Raw genomic sequence first — 13,268 nt, 5'->3', positions numbered from 1 at the left:
TTCGCAGTGAATTCGGTTTTTCTTGTATTTTGAATTCGTTATTTTTGACTGAAAATGTGATCAAACGTCAAAATGTTTCAGTTATTTGAAAATTATCAAGCGGTTATGGTTTCTTGCGACGTGAAAAGTTCTGAGAATAAACGTCATATTTAAAAACAAAGTCACACTCGAAGCAAAAAAAAAAAGCCTCCGGTAGACTGATAACTTCATTTCACTGGATTCGCAGTATATAAATCTGGATCGGCATACGAATGGAAGTCAGCCGAAACTCAGACTGCGATGATGCAAAAGTAAAAATGCTCATTTCCATTTTCAAATGTTCCTTTACAAAACAAAATTCAGGACTGCTGTCCCAGTTTTTGTCGTACAATTTAAAGATGATCAACAAACATACTGGTATCGGAGGTGTTGAGAAAATACTAAAATCGCTACAACTGTATAGATCCACAGGACCTAAGTTATCCCTTTCACGTTCCACATATTATTTGTGGCCGAGTTAAGCCCTTAAACACAACAATACATTAAATCCCTCGAAATAATTTACACAAACAGTGGGCAGTGTTTGGGAGAAAGAGCAGAGTCACACCTGGCTACAAAACGCGTAACAGAAATATCAATGGCATCTATCGGTAGTAGAATCTTAAAACATTCCGAGCTCAAATGTAATGAGGTACATTGAACAGAAGACCTTCCGAAAAAGCATGTGGCTCTATAACACACCAACGCTTATTTAACGGAAGCACGATCATACACGGGGTGTTTCACAATTGATGTTACATGGGTGTAGATGTCGTAGAGGGCAATTACGTCATTCAACGACGCTACAGACCATCAAAGTTACAGGCGCCGGCGCCTGTAAATGTATGTATACACAGAGTGATCCTGTGATGATGTTACTGACTTTCAAGGAATGTGGAAACAGATAAACGTATGAGTTTGAGATAAGGGTACCTAGAGCTGAAAAGAACGAGTCGAAAGTTACAGGCGAAAATCTTTCTGAAACATCCGACAGTGGAGTATGTGTACTGGTACTGTTGATAAGAATGTAGAACATGCAACTTTCAGAAATAGTATGGACCAAGACAAGAAAAAATGTCCAGTATACATGGGCTCTAAATTACATGCCTGAGGAGCTAAGAGCACTCATTCTTCTTTGACAGTGTGAAACACATCTCCTCTATTGATGAAGTGCTCATAATTCTTAAGGTATGCATTGTGGAGCCCATATTTACTTGACATTTTTCTTCTTTTGGTCGAAATTACTGGCTCTAAAAGTTGGCTACCCTACAATATTGGCAACAACAGTACCAGTACATGTATACAACTGGCAGAAGTATCAGAACGGTTTTCGCTGATAATTCGACTCGTTCGTTTCCAGCACAGGGACCCTTACATGAAGTTGATACATTTATGCTTCTCCATCGTCATTGATAGTATGTAGTATCATCACGGAATCACCGTGTATATTACATTTACAGGCGCCGGCGTTTGTAACTTCGAAGCTCTGTAGCGTCAAAGAATGACGTTTCTGGACATGGGGCTTATGTAAAACTTGGTCTGCTAAATTCCCTCTACAACCTCTAGACGTTTGTAACATGAAATGTGAAACACGCTGTATAATATCAAACGTAAATTGTGACTGGACTGAGGATTTGGTAACGAGGACGTAACATATCTTCCTCGATAGAGAATCACACACACACATGTAATAATCGATGGTTTTTCTTATGCATTATAAAGTCACAATCTGCATCTACATTTATACTCCGCAAGCCACCCAAAGGTGTATGGCGGAGGGCACTTTACGTGCCACTGTCATTACCTCCCTTTCCTGTTCCAGTCGCGTATGGTTCGCGGGAAGAACGACTGTCTGAAAGCCTCCGTGCGCGCTCTAATCTCTCTAATTTTACATTCGTGATCTCCTCGGGAGGTATAAGTAGGGGGAAGCAATGTATTCGATACCTCATCCAGAAACGCACCCTCTCGAAACCTGGCGAGCAAGCTACACCGCGATGCAGAGCGCCTCTCTTACAGAGTCTGCCACTTGCGTTTGTTAAACATCTCCGTAACGCTATCACGGTTACCAAATAACCCTGTGACGAAACGCGCCGCTCTTCTTTGGATCTTCTCTATCTCCTCCGTCAATCCGATCTGGTACGGATCCCACACTGATGAGCAATACTCAAGTACAGGTCGAACGAGTGTTTTGTAAGCCACCTCCTTTGTTGATGGACTACATTTTCTAAGGACTCTGCCAATGAATCTCAACCTGGTACCCGCCTTACCAACAATTAATTTTATATGATCATTCCACTTCAAATCGTTCCGCACCCATACTCCCAGATATTTTACAGAAGTAACTGCTACCAGTGTTTGTTCCGCTATCATATAATCATACAATAAAGGATCCTTCCTTCTATGTATTCGCAATACATTACATTTGTCTGTGTTAAGGGTCAGTTGCCACTCCTTGCACCAAGTGCCTATCCGCTGCAGATCTTCCTGCATTTCGCTACAATTTTCTAATGCTGCAACTTCTCTGTATACTACAGCATCATCCGCGAAAAGCCGCATGGAACTTCCGACACTATCTATTAGGTCATTTATGTATATTGTGAAAAGCAATGGTCCCATAACACTCCCCTGTGGTACGCCAGAGGTTACTTTAACGTCCGTAGACGTCTCTCCATTGAGAACAACATGCTGTGTTCTGTTTGCTAAAAACTCTTCAATCCAGCCACACAGCTGGTCTGATATTCCGTAGGCTCTTACTTTGTTTATCAGGCGACAGTGCGGAACTGTATCGAACGCCTTCCGGAAGTCAAGGAAAATAGCATCTACCTGAGAGCCTGTATCTAATATTTTCTGGGTCTCATGAACAAATAAAGCGAGTTGGGTCTCACACGATCGCTGTTTCCGGAATCCATGTTGATTCCTGCAGAGTAGATTCTGGGTTTCTAGAAACGACATGATACGCGAGCAAAAAACATGTTCTAAAATTCTCCAACAGATCGACGTCAGAGATATAGGTCTACAATCATGTAGAATTGTCTAAATGATAATGTTTTCGTCATTTGACAAGTATTTTCTTCTGGATACAATGCGGGACTGCAATTTGGCTTTTTAGGCATTGTCAAGTGATCGGTTTGGCGCCAGGAAGGGCATCCGGCCACCCCTTGAGTTGTTGTTGTTGTTGTGGTCTTCAGTCCTGAGACTGGTTTGATGCAGCTCTCCACGCTACTCTATCCTGTGCAAGCTTCTTCATCTCCCAGTACCTACTGCAGCCTACATCCTTCTGAATCTGCTTAGTGTATTCATCTCTTGGCATCCCTCTTCGATTTTTACCCTCCACGCTACCCTCCAGTACTAAATTGGTGATCCCTCGATGTTTCAGAACATGTCATATCAACCGATCCCTTCTCCTAGTCACGTTGTGCCACAAGCTCCCCTTCTCCCCAATTCTTTTCAATACCTCCTCATTAGTTATGTGATCTACCCATCTAATCTTCAACGTTCTTCTGTAGCACCACATTTCGAAAGCTTCTATTCTCTTCTTCTCTAAACTATTTATTGTCCACGTTTCACTAACATACATGGCTACACTCCCTATAAATACTTTCAGAAACGACTTCCTGACATTTAAATCTATACCCGATGTTAACAAATTTTTCTTCTTCAGAAATGCTTTCCTTGCCATTGGCAATCTAAATTTTATATCCTCTCTACTTCGACCATCATCAGTTATTTTGCTCCCCAAATAGCAAAACTCCTTTACTACTTTAAGTGTCTCATTCCTTAATCTAATTCCCTCAGTACCACCCAACTTATATCGACTACATTCCATTATCCTCGTTTTGCTTTTGTTGATGTTCATCTTATACCCTCCTATCAAGACACTGTCCACTCCGTTCAACTGCTCTTCCAAGTCCTTTGCTGCCTCTGACAGAATTACAATGTCATTGGCAAACTTCAAAGTTTTTATTTCTTCTCCGTGGATTTCAATACCTACTCCGAACTTTTCTTTTGTTTCCTTTACTGCTTGCTCAATATACACATTGAATAATATCGGGGATAGGCTACAACCCTGTCTCACTCCCTTTCCAAGCACTGCTTACCTTTCATACCCATCGACCCTTATAACTGCCATCTGGTTTCTGTACAAATTGTAAATAGCCTTTCGCTCCCTGTATTTTACCCCTGCCATCTTCAGAATTTGAAAGAGAGTATTCCAATCAACATTGTCAAAAGCTTAATCTATTTTCTAAGATAAGTCGTAGGGTCAGTATTGCCTCAGGTGTTCCAACATTTCTACGGAATCCAAACTGATCTTCCCCGAGGTCGGCTTCTATCAGTTTTTCCATTCGTCTGTAAAGAATTCGCGTTAGTATTTTGCAGCTGTGACTTATTAAACTGATAGTTCGGTAATTTTCACATCTGTCAACACCTGCTTTCTTTGGGATTTGAATTATTATATTTTTCTTGAAGTCTGAGGGTATTTCGCCTGTCTCATACAGCTTGCTCACCAGATGGTAGAGTTTTGTCAGGACTGGCTCTCCCAAGGCTGTCAGTAGTTCTAATGGAATGTTGTCTACTCCGGGGGCCTTGTTTCGATTCAGGTGCCCCTTGAGTTAACCACGCCAAATCCGTTAAAAACTGCGCTTACCCTGCGCCGATCCGAGCCGAGGGCATAAGAAAAAGAAAAAAAAAATGTAAATTAGTGGTAAGATCTTATGCACCAAACTGCTTAGGACATCGGTACCTAAGCTTACACACTACTTAGTCTAACTTAAACTAATTTACGCTATGGACAACACATACACCCATGCCCGTGGGAGGACTGGAACCTCCGACGGGGGGAGCCGCGCGGACCGTGACAAGACGCCTCTGATCGCGCGGCTACCCCGCGCAGCCTATGAAAAAGAATAAGGGAATGTTCAGGCGTGTTACATCGAAACCTGTTGTAATTTTTTGTCATTCGCCGCAGTGGTAACAGCGATTCCCGTCAGATCAACGAAGTCAAGCGGTGTCGGGCTTGGCTAGGACTTGGATGGGTGACTGTCCTGGTCTGCCAGCGCTGTTGGCAAGCGGGGTGCATTCATCCCTTTGATTCAGCCCTTGCGAGAGTAATTGAGTAGCTAATTGATTGAGAAATAGCGGCTCTGGCCACGAAGATTGACAACGGCCGGGAGAGCGGCGTTCCGATTACATGCCCCTCCATATCCGCAACCATTGACGCCTGTCAGCTGAGGATGACACGGCGGTTGTCGGTTCCTTTGAGCGTCCGAGGCCTGTTCAGACGGAGAGCTAATGTCACGTGAGATCTACGAGAAAAATTTCAGCAGCAGGTAATACCAAATTTCTTGAAAGCCACTTTTTATTAGGGTACGACACGCAAGGAAGAGATGGGGAACCACTGAAAGTGGCTAGCTGTGTGCTGTTCGGCTGGTATATCGCATGTGACATAGTCAGTGCGGCAGTTTATCATTGCACCACTACCTGAAAAATTTGAAAAATATTACCTCCTTGTGGCTCTGTTAAAAATGAGATGGAACTTTATTTGCCAATTTCTATAAGTTAATGGCTGTCAACTGTTCTGAACCGTCGCTTTGACTATAGCTCGAGATTTAAAAACTCTATTTTTTTTTAATCTTGCAGAGTGGGTGATCGGGAACCATGTGAACGTTTATCGTCTTTCTGGGGAGGTCAACAGATGCGAACAAGCAAACAACAGAAAACAGGTGCTATGTGGTTTGTCATACGGTGGTAGTAGTACTTCACGAACATTCATATAAGAAGGTAGTGTTGTATTGGTTGAATATTGGTTGAACGAGGGTGACGAGAAAAGCGCCAGTACTGTACCAATTAATCGGATATAAGGATAAGTTGTTAGACTATTTCCTATGGCTATGCAAAAATGATTTAGTGTTGACAATATTATGTTGCTTGACTGGACCCTAGATATTGCTAACGACACAGGTGCGAAAGACTGAATAGGTTTTCAGTATTGGAATGCTTGTTTCAAAAAATTCGTAGTAGAAAACTGTGTCTAGAAAGATGACGAATTTAGACAAGGATGATATTGGGAAAAGATGTGCTTCAATGTGCTTCAAACTAAAGCGGTCGAATATATATGTATACATATATATGTATACATATACACTCCTGGAAATGGAAAAAAGAACACATTGACACCGATGTGTCAGACCCACCATACTTGCTCCGGACACTGCGAGAGGGCTGTACAAGCAATGATCACACGCACGGCACAGCGGACACACCAGGAACCGCGGTGTTGGCCGTCGAATGGCGCTAGCTGCGCAGCATTTGTGCACCGCCGCCGTCAGTGTCAGCCAGTTTGCCGTGGCATACGGAGCTCCATCGCAGTCTTTAACACTGGTAGCATGCCGCGACAGCGTGGACGTGAACCGTATGTGCAGTTGACGGACTTTGAGCGAGGGCGTATAGTGGGCATGCGGGAGGCCGGGTGGACGTACCGCCGAATTGCTCAACACGTGGGGCGTGAGGTCTCCACAGTACATCGATGTTGTCGCCAGTGGTCGGCGGAAGGTGCACGTGCCCGTCGACCTGGGACCGGACCGCAGAGACGCACGGATGCACGCCAAGACCGTAGGATCCTACGCAGTGCCGTAGGGGACCGCACCGCCACTTCCCAGCAAATTAGGGACACTGTTGCTCCTGGGGTATCGGCGAGGACCATTCGCAACCGTCTCCATGAAGCCGGGCTACGGTCCCGCACACCGTTAGGCCGTCTTCCGCTCACGCCCCAACATCGTGCAGCCCGCCTCCAGTGGTGTCGCGACAGGCGTGAATGGAGGGACGAATGGAGACGTGTCGTCTTCAGCGATGAGAGTCGCTTCTGCCTTGGTGCCAATGATGGTCGTATGCGTGTTTGGCGCCGTGCAGGTGAGCGCCACAATCAGGACTGCATACGACCGAGGCACACAGGGCCAACACCCGGCATCATGGTGTGGGGAGCGATCTCCTACACTGGCCATACACCACTGGTGATCGTCGAGGGGACACTGAATAGTGCACGGTACATCCAAACCGTCATCGAACCCATCGTTCTACCATTCCTAGACCGGCAAGGGAACTTGCTGTTCCAACAGGACAATGCACGCCCGCATGTATCCCGTGCCACCCAACGTGCTCTAGAAGGTGTAAGTCAACTACCCTGGCCAGCAAGATCTCCGGATCTGTCCCCCATTGAGCATGTTTGGGACTGGATGAAGCGTCGTCTCACGCGGTCTGCACGTCCGGCACGAACGCTGGTCCAGCTGAGGCGCCAGGTGGAAATGGCATGGCAAGCCGTTCCACAGGACTACATCCAGCATCTCTACGATCGTCTCCATGGGAGAATAGCAGCCTGCATTGCTGCGAAAGGTGGATATACACTGTACTAGTGCCGACATTGTGCATGCTCTGTTGCCTGTGTCTATGTGCCTGTGGTTCTGTCAGTGTGATCATGTGATGTATCTGACCCCAGGAATGTGTCAATAAAGTTTCCCCTTCCTGGGACAATGAATTCACGGTGTTCTTATTTCAATTTCCAGGAGTGTATATGTATATATGTATACATATGTATGTAAATGTTTTGTGAAATATATATTTCAGAGGTAAATAGTTTGTAAACAAACTCTTGTGACAGGATCATCGAAGTTGTTAAAATCGTAAGGAGACGTTTTATGTTTCTTCCGTTTCGTGAGAAAACATCGCTTTTTGTTCTAAATTTTCAGTCACATCATAATTTATAAAATCTTGAACCGCTGTCACAAGTTTTTCTAACATACCCAGACAAAGAAGAACTGACAGTTTAAATCATAACCATTACTTCACCTCCTCCGCCCAATTTTTTAAAGAAGCGAAAGCTTATTTTTCACGCATCTCAATGTTTTTGATGCTGTATCTCCAGACCTATGTGTCGTACAGTGGTAAAATTCTGCAAGTACATTCAGCGGTAAATGTGGATACTGTCTGCAAAATGAGGTTGAGTAATAAATTCATACTTCATGCACTTACTGTGTGAACAGGGAAAACGTTTCATCGTTTTGTGGGAGTTCTCAGCGCGAAAAAGTATCGTAAAGGTTTGATATGTGTAAAGTTTGTTGGAAATTGCTAAGTGGAGAATCCTCAAATATTGCACGAATCTGGGCGATTTGCGTGCCATGTCTTAACGCTGCCTCATGGGATACGCAGCTTCTAAATGTAATATTTGTCTTACTGTGTTAAAACTTTAACATGGAATTAAAACTCTTAATAAATAGATTATTATAGCAATTTATTATAGCAATTAATTTTTTTTTAAATCGATCAATAATTATATGAAACATTGGGTCCCTGGAGCCGTCAGATAAACAACGTGCAACTAGGACAACGAACCGTGCACAGGGTTATCCGTTTAGAAATATATAATGCCACGGCAAATGTGTTTCTCCCGTTACAGAGAGAATTTTTTGCGCCAGTATTCTACAGAACACAAACAGACAGTAATGGACCAATCACTGCAGCTTCGAGCGAAGATTATCTTACCCCGCTGTTATCACTACACGATCACTTTTCATTTCCTCGGTTCAAAAGCCTACTCAAACAAGCATGGCATTCCTCAAAATAAACAGATATCAGACCGGACTCAAACTCACGCTTACATTTCGGCTGAGAATGTCGAAGCGTGCCTGTGCGTAACACGGCTGTCAAATGTCTTATTCCAACCTTTCTGAGGCAATTACCTCCCTGTGCAGTCAGATATTACCTAGTACCCCCTCCTCCCTCCCCTCTGCCCCGCCTTATCAATATTGGCACCTGACTAACGCTGGAACGAAAAATAATTTTCTTTGAATAAAATCGTTTTTAAAAGGCCGAAGGATGAATGATATTTAGTGTAGTGATTTTATCAAACAAACTAATGAGTCAGTGAGATAACTGGTGCAACGTATTTGTAACAACCTTCTTTTATACAGGGTGAAAAGTATTTAAACCGACAAACTCTGGGAGGTTGTAGGGGACATCAAAACAAATATTTTTCCCTTATGTCATTTTTTCCTATGAGGAGTATTTAAACCGGTAGAAGAAGATTTCTCTGGCGGCAAATTAATTAAACCAACAAACAAATGGTTCAAATGGCTCTGAGCACTATGGGACTAAACAGCTGTGGTCATCAGTCCCCTAGAACTTAGAACTACTTAAACCTAACTAACCTAAGGACATCAGACACATCCATGCCCGAGGCAGGATTCGAACCTGCGACCGTAGCAGTCGAACGGTTCAAACCAACAAACACTTTTCCATTTTTTTTATGACCAAGAGACAACAACTAGGTAGCAGATACGGCCCAATTAAACAGTCTCCAACAACGCTGACCCACACATTAACGAAGAACCGCACTTGATGAGCACTAGTAACTGTGGCATGTGGGTTACCCTCACTCCAAACATGTGAATTGTGCATGTTGAAGACTCCATCACGCCCGAACGTTGCTTCATCGGTAAACAACACAGAGGATGGAAATCTGGGATGCATTTCACACTGTTCCAGGTACCACTGCGAAAACTGTGCTCTGGGTGGATAATCAACTGGTTCCAGGTTGTGGACACGCTGTAAGTGAAATGGACGTAACAATTGCTCTCGGAGGACTGTTCTTACAGTCGTCTGATTCGTCCCCATGTGACGTGCAATTGCACGAGTGCTGATTGAAGGATCCCGCTCCACATGCTGCAAGGCAGCTTCCTCAAATTGCAGCGTTCTTACCGTGCGACGGCATCCCTGTCCAGGTAATCTGCTAAATGACCTGGTCTCACGCAGACGTTGGTACACAGCATCAAATATCGTATGATGCGGGATACGGCGATTAGGATATTGTTGTTGATAAACCCGCTGTGCAGCTCGTCCGTTGTGGTGCGTTATGTAGTACGCACCAACCAATCAGTGTACTCACTCCAGGTGTATCGCTCCATTAGTAAACAGAGACAATGCACTACCACACTGGTGGACTGCAGTTGCCTACAAATGAAGAGCGTAATACGCCCTCTAACAACTGAAGATCGTAATACGGCCTCTAACAACTGAAGAGCGTAATACGGCCTCCAACGGTTTAAATAATCCTCGCAGGAAAAAATGACATTAGGGAAAAATATTTTTATGTCCCCTACAACCTCCCAGAGCTTGTCGGTTTAAATATTTTTCACCCTGTAGAATGATGAAGCGATTCTCAGTACACCGTGAGCGCTACCTTACAACTCCATCTCAGAGAAGGAAGTTGACGATTCACATCTGGAGTAGATACTTGTTACAAGACATGAATCATTTGCACTACTTCTGTCCATAGCGATACATGCTTCACCCTGATCCTACACTCCCATTGAAAATCAACCAAATTAAAATATGTGCTACACTAAGGCCTACTCCATGAAAGTCACTTGATTGCTGGACTCCGTACTCCTGAAATGGCAGAAATAGGGAAACTTCAGACTGCAGTGCTTTGTGTCTGATCATTACCACTAATAATAAAATAATAATGCCGTGAAGGCCCTACAGCAAGGTAGTAGCCGTTACATAGCTACTGCTATTGTGTTGTGGTGTGAACTTGTTCGTTTATTGTTGGGAAGCGAATAATGAAGCAGTTATTGTCTCTTACGGGAACTGTAAGGGGCAGTCAAATGAAAACGAGACAAATGAAAAAAAAAGTAAACCGTTTATTATTTCAAATGTAGTGACCACAATACACTTTTCCCCCTGATAATACATACATCCTACTGTGAGACAAGACGGTCAATGCCTTCATCGAAAAATATTTGCTGTTTCCTTCGGAACGGTGATTTCACGCAGGCGTGCACTTCTTCGTTCGAAGCAAATTGGCGGCCACGAATGTCTTTCTTAGGTCACCAAAAATTTCAAAATCGTGTGCGGAGAGATCAGGGCTGTACGGAGAATGTGTACGAGCATTCCAGTGAAGCTTCAGCAGCGTATTCGAAACAACAGGTACGACAGCTACGGGGAGACATGGCGGCCTTTGTCTCCGACTGCAAGGGGTGCCCGCTGCTCATTGACTTTCCAGAACAAAGCACCACAATTAACGACAGCTGCACGTGGGCATTATGCAAAAACTCAAGCTACCCATCAAGTCCAAACGACCAGGAATGTCGACGGAGAGCGTAATTCTTTTGCAGGATAATGTCCGCCCGCATGTCCAAGGTTGTTTCGACCACGCAGTAGAAGCTTCTCTGGGAATCCCTTACACGTCCTTCATACTGTACTGATCTCTTTCCATGAGATTTCCATATTTTTGAAGACCTAAAAAAACACATTCGTGGCCATTGATTTGCTTCGAAACGAAAAGTTGCATGTATGGGTACAAACGTTTCTCCATGAAGGCACTGACCGCTTTGTTTCACAGAGGGATGATGTTTGAAATTATAAACAGTTTTCTTACTTTTTTACCATCTGCCTCGTTTTCACTTGAGTGTCTCTTATACTTAAAGCACGGAGAAGGTATTTTCGTGAGATATTTACGCATGTATGATGCACCTGTCTCACAGATGTATGCTACAAAGTATTTGTGTAGTGGGTGGTCTATGTATGGAAGATATTGTTCATACATTAGTTTCACAACCGGTAAGCTCCATCACACCGTCATGGTTAATGCTAGCACAGTATAGTCTCGATAATTCAGGCGACCGGGGCCAGAACAACCTCGAACTATTGAAAATCGGACTATCGAAATTCATCTGGGAAAAGAAATAAAACGATGTTCATACGAATAAACCACATGAACAACGCCTGACTTGCTTTTTTTCTAAACCCTGACTTCTTTATAGCTTTTCGGTTAAGAGATTCTTCAGAGCATTTACTTGAAGAAAACTGTTCCAATTTAAGTCGGTTCCTTGGCTAGTCACCAACAGTAGCTTCAGCGACACCATATTCGAGAGCAATTTTTTTTATTGTTTCTTCTTTGTCAAGTCGTTTCAATGCTTCTACCTAACATTCAAAGGCACAATTTTGGTTTTCATCGTGGCAGCAGTCATTTTTTGAAGTACAAGCAAAACAGTCAACAAAGAAAACGAAACACAACACTGTACTTTACCGACAATGACAAACACCACTCTCAACAATAGATATACTTCTGTAAACAATCAAAAACCGGGAGAAGCGTATGTGTTGTGCCGTTCAACAGCTGTTTAGTGCCATCAGCGGCTGGGGGAAACGGATCCGAGGTTCAATATGCAGTACTGTAGGTTTTTTTCTTTTTTTTTTAACAAGGCTCGGATTTATGGGACATTCTTAACTCAGAGAATCGAAATATCGATACTCTACTTTATTTAAAGAAAATATGTTATTATTGGTAACTTATGTAACTTTTTGAAACAGTTGTGGTAGTAATGATCTTTTAAAAATAATTTTCTTTCATTACTTGTTTTTACCCCTCAGAAAACTACATTTTACCTCTTGGGGAGGGGGGGGGGAGGGGGAGGGATGGCCCCCAGATTGGGAACCACTGTCATCTAAACTGTATTTTCATGGTATAAGAAATCTACGTTTCGCACTTTATATCACAACTGTAGCTTTTCTCAACAGTTAAAAGGAATAAACACTGCCGTGCTGGAAATCTCGTAGTTATAAATCTTGTATTTGTTTACACAAATTTATTTATCTCTCAGATGTTTTCATGTCCGTGAATTTAGCTCTTCCATTCATGGAGAGGCACCTTCAATACAATGACGTCGTTTTCTTGAATTTGGAAATACCAAACTTCAGCCTATACAGGGGGTCCCAAAATATTACGGCCAAAATTACACAGACTGCAGAAGACTGGAGATAGGAAAACAAAATGGTTCAAACGGCTCTAAGCACTATGCGACTTAACATCTGAGGTCATCAGTCCCCTAGACTTAGAGCTACATAAACCTGTCTAACCTAAGGACATCACACACATCCATGCCCGAGGCAGGATTCGAACCTGCGACCGTAGCAGCAGCGCGGTTCCGCACTGAAGCGCCTAGAACCGCTCGGCCAACGCGGCCGGCCTGTTTATTCATCGTAAATGAATATGGCAGGCAATACGAGGTCTTGAAAAGTGCAATTGTCGTCGGGCGCGTATTTTCAAATTGATTATTCTTCTGCATCGACGTAGCTGTCGTTGCCTTAGAAGACAATACACAGTCGTCTGTGATTTATCCACGGCATTTTTTTCTGTTTGGTTACACAAATTCGTTGCTGTGTAAAACCCCAGTAGGGGAACTGCTTGATAGGAATCT

The sequence above is a fragment of the Schistocerca nitens genome, chromosome 2 (assembly GCF_023898315.1).
Source record: "Schistocerca nitens isolate TAMUIC-IGC-003100 chromosome 2, iqSchNite1.1, whole genome shotgun sequence".
NCBI lineage: Eukaryota > Metazoa > Arthropoda > Insecta > Orthoptera > Acrididae > Schistocerca > Schistocerca nitens.
The sequence above is the reverse complement of the archived record's forward strand: the minus strand, read 5'-3'. Positions refer to the sequence as shown.